Source organism: Triticum aestivum, chromosome 5A (genome assembly GCF_018294505.1).
Source record: "Triticum aestivum cultivar Chinese Spring chromosome 5A, IWGSC CS RefSeq v2.1, whole genome shotgun sequence".
Lineage (NCBI taxonomy): Eukaryota > Viridiplantae > Streptophyta > Magnoliopsida > Poales > Poaceae > Triticum > Triticum aestivum.
This window is the reverse complement of record NC_057806.1, coordinates 489,088,979-489,093,690: the sequence shown is the minus strand read 5'-3', so window position 1 is coordinate 489,093,690 and position 4,712 is coordinate 489,088,979. Positions and strand designations below refer to the sequence as shown.

The 4,712-nt window shown below is 41.5% G+C and overlaps 1 long non-coding RNA gene across 1 annotated transcript; it reads left to right on the top strand.

The window, feature by feature from the left end:
• The first annotated feature begins 6 nt into the window (after positions 1–6).
• On the top strand, positions 7–4,481 carry LOC123104268 (uncharacterized). Its single transcript, XR_006450226.1, has 2 exons — positions 7–3,352; positions 4,036–4,481. It is a non-coding gene; the product is annotated as an uncharacterized lncRNA (long non-coding RNA).
• Positions 4,482–4,712: the final 231 nt, after the last annotated feature.

The window sequence follows — 4,712 nt, the reverse complement described above, 5'->3', positions numbered from 1 at the left end:
CCCTTTTATTTAGGCAAGTATGAAAACGCTGTCCCATGAGGTTTCCAAATAAGTAAAAGAAGGCGTGGCAAGTAATGAGCTTTCCCAGGTGAAATGCGACAATCCAGTGCATATGCCATCTTATTATCATCAAGTAATGAGCTGTTCCAGGTAAAATGCGACCATGCGGTAATAGCATGTGGTTGCAGATCGCATGGCCGGCAGGGGTGTGCTCCCGGTTTTGCTAAATAGTGCAGCTGCACCTTTTAGACTTTAGGTTTATTTAGTTATTTACCATTAGGGCTAAGTTATTTACCATTAGACCTAAATTCAGTTTACAATATTGACTTGTATGAGTCAAGTAATGAATTTAAGGTTTGGCAATCAAGTATAAAGTTTAAACTAGTGGACTGCGGGGGTTTTTCCACTGTTGCCTGGATCAATGAAACACTTGGACAGTCTTCATGTGCCAGTTAGTGAAGTTAGTTAAGGATGTGAAGTTACACATAACTCTATTCTCAGCATGGCTTATATATCCAATAGCTTAGTGGGCTGATGCAATAGCTAGGTGGACCCATAAGAGCACATTCTTGTTGAGAAGTTCTTATATAATGACCTTTGAATTGTAGCCAGTTAACTTCGCATAATTTGTATCCCTTACTACAAAAAAGTGGGCCTTACCGTGTGGGGAGGTTGCTAAAGCAATAAAGAACTTGTTCATCAGCCATATCTTGATACAAATAAATCAAGTTAAAAATTCATCATACACATCGATATAAATAAAACATAATAGAGAGTAAAGATACATATAGAGTTCAGAACCATGCAAATATAGCTATAATAGAGAGTAAAGATACATACAAAATTTGTTTATTTTTTAAATAATCTAAGAATTATTCATCTTCATGCCAAGTTGCCAACAATACAAGCTTCTGGCATTCTTTGTGACAAGAGTGCCCCAAAAGCTAAAAGGCAAGTTCTATAGGACGGCGGTTCGATCCGTAATGTTGTATGGCGCTGAGTGTTGGCCGACTAAAAGGCGACATGTTCAACAGTTAGGTGTGGCGGAGATGCACATGTTGAGATGGATGTGTGGCCACGCAAGGAAGGACCGAGTCCGGAATGATGATATACGAGATAGAGTTGGGTAGGGCCGATTGAAGAGAAGCTTGTCCAACATCGTCTGAGATGGTTTGGGCACATTCAGCGCAAGCCTCCAGAAGCGTCAGTGCATAGTGTACGGCTAAAGCGTGTTGATAATGTCAAGAGAGGTCGGGGTAGACCGAACTTGACACGGGAGGAATCCGTAAAGAGGGATCTCAAGGACTGGAGTATCAACAGAGAACTAGTCATGTACAGGGGTGCGTGGAAGCTTGCTATCCATGTGCCAGAACCATGAGTTGGTTGCAAGATCTTATGGGTTTCACCTCTAGTCTACCCCAACTTGTTTGGGACTAAAGGCTTTGTTGTTGTTGTTGTTTGTTGCCAAGTTGCCAACAATAGAAATAGTTACCAACTGGTATAAAAAGATAAAATCCATCTTCACTAGTTGGATTGCTCGGGATCGTCACCATTAGGTTCCCCACGAGCAACTGTACCCGTAGACATAGAATGTTTAGGTGTTAGCTCCCAGTGTCAAATGTGTGTTTAGCTTATATTGCATTGCATCTGTGTAGAGCAGAGACATGATTGATGAAGTACGTGGCGGTTACCTATGTGGGCTCTGGCCGCGCACTCCCTGATCCTGGCCATCCTACTCATGTGACGTCATTGGGCTTGTTCCCACCAGCACCATCGCTTGGCCGACGCCACACGTTGTCCCTGCGTTCGAAACCTCCCCAATTGATACTGTGCCATGACCGCCCAACGGTTCCACCATGCAAATTGTGCCGGTGCCGAGGCTGGCTGCCCATGATGGAAACGTTGGGTGGTTGTGGCACAATGTGCATCGGGGAGGCGTCAAACATAGGCACATCGTGTGGCGGGGCCGGCCGGTGGCAAACAAGGCCGAGGCACAAGTCGCATGATGAGGATAACCAGGATCATGGAGGTTGCCAGAAGAGCCCGCTTGGACACCCTCCCGGCATCCCGCCTATAATCCAAAGGTTATTATGCTTGTAAGATTTTCCTATATAAGAATTGCTTGACAAGAATATGATCTGTACGAAAAAATTCTGCTAAGCATTCATCATGCTTATTTTCTGCTTGCGGTCAGTATGATTTTACAAAGAGCATTTGTGCCTTTTTATCTGCTTCAGCTAAAAAAACATTTGTTCAGTATTAACAGCATGATTTTTTGTGTGTTAATTAGAGAGGTAATTCAAGTCAGCTATGATGTCTGAAGGGATTGTGTTTCCTTGATAGAGGCCACAAGTAGTTCAGCCAGCAACGAAGTTGAATTTGAGGTTTCCTCGTGCAAGGGTATGTGCAAGGGTATTAATCTGACATCCACAAGGAAAATGTATTAATCTTGTGCAAAGGTATCAATATGACTTGTGTAAGGAAAATCTATTAATCTGTGTGTTGTTTCCTTGCTACATTACTTAAGTTGTATATATCGTGCCTCCATGCCAGAGTCCTACCAGTAGATTGTATCTTGTTGATCCCATATTGGCAGAGGATTATGTGCACACTAGCGTAGTGCCCGTGCGTTTGCTATTGAACCGCAAAAACCGATTGCAGTTGTATTTGATTAGTACTCCCTCCGCTCCTAAATATAAGTCTTTGTAGAGATTCCACTATGGACTACGTATGAAGCAAAATGAGTGAATCTACACTCTAAAATGCATCTATATACATCCGTATGTGGTCCATAGTAGAATCTCTAAGACTTATATTTAGGAACGGAGGGAGTAGTATACAACAGCCAATGCACTTGTTGCTTGACATCATAAAAAGCAATACACCATAACCATAAAAGCACTAAGAACACCAAGTATCAACCAATGGCACGTGTCATGGCTGGATTCTGAAATTTGAAAGTTAGGATGACGGGCATAGGGAGGAGGGGTGGCCGGGAGACGGGGATTGGGGAGCAGGGGTTGCCGGGAAAAAAAATCATCGACAAATTGACTGGTTGGTTTGTGTTGGCATTGTTAAAAAAAATCTTCCGATTCGGCGATTAATCTTCCGATTTATCGTCTATCTCAAGTGGTGGTGATCGACTCCACGAATAGCCTGAACCTGAGAAATGTAGATCTGCAAACGGGAACTTCCTGTTGTCTTGAATCAGGTCTGCTGCTCCAGCTCCCCTCTTTTGTTGCTTTCGGCTAAGCATCTTTCGGCGGCGGAAAGAAGGCGACTAGTTGCTTCTAGCGAAGCAGCGAGTTCATGGGCAAGTGAATGAATGAGCAGCGAGTGAAGTGCAACAGTGGTAAGTAAGGCTCGCCATGTTTCTAAAAGGAGTGACCATCTTTTCTTCCCTCAGGGGTTGACCGATAAAATTATGCCTTATCTTCACCATTTATCTTTTATAAGCTGATTTATCGCTCTGACAAGCGATTTATCGTGATTCTACCGATAAATCGGACCTATTCATAGCACTATGCTTGCAAAAAATATGTTTATGTGTGTTTTGTGGATCTTGTTACACAATATGTACTGTTGTCTTATTTTGTTTGTCATTATACGAGGATTTAAATGCTATGAATTCAGGTAACACTTCGGTCCAATATTGTTTTGGTGTTGAATTTAGTGTTGGGAACCTTGGATTTGCAAAAAATATTTGATTAATTGTCGACTGATAAAATCGATTAATCGGTCAATTTTTGATTAATCTCTAATCCCCAGCTGACCGAGACGATAACCATAAGCGATATCCTCAACATCTCGCAGTAAAAGAAATCATGTACCATTGAGTAAAAGAAATCATGTACCATTGAGTTGTCTATAGCAGCAAATGAGGGGTTCGAGACTCCACAATTGCATTACTTGTTTTTGTTTTGTTTATATATTTTTAAATCAAAAGAGGTCTGGTGGCGTTGACCTCACCAACAACTTGAATTGCAGCTCTCTCAGATTATAAAGTTTTGACAGGAGTTCGTTAACTATGTGCAGGTATGCGCAATGTGTAGCGCAGAAGTTTCTACCTCAACAAACAAGCAGGCATGACCAACAGTTGGCACTTCAAGTTAGGAAAAGGAAGTTGTTGGCACTTGGGAGTATGCAGTAGCGGCATCATTATATTATCCCTGATGTTTAAACTAGAGTAGCAAAAACTTGTACAAACTTGCGAAGGGACGAACTTGTACAAATTATCTAATGCTTTAGGCCGTGGTCGGACTCCCCCCGCTCTGTGCTGGAGCGGAGTGGCTTGCTAGGTATAATCTGCAGAGCTGCTAAAAGGGCGCTTCGTCGGCTTCGCTCCGCGGAGAGCAGCCGAACAGGTGCTTAGTCTTCAGTCGCAGAAATATATTGGGAAATATTTGATTATTAGTTATGGCAGAAACTTTCTTTGAAAAGTTTAATGATTATTCATTAATGCACAAAAATATATTGGGAAATATTTGATTGATATATGTATTAGAATGTGAATAATTGGTAAAAAATTAATATTGGCTTGTATATTTGGCTGTAAATGAACACTAATTAATATTTTTATTTGGCTGTAAATAAACACTAATTAATATTTGCTATTTGAGAGTTAATTTTGTCCTAAAATAGGGCTGCAGCAGACGCTATAAATACAAACTATCTTTGTTCGTACAGAGCACCAGCTTTTGCGTATTGTCTAC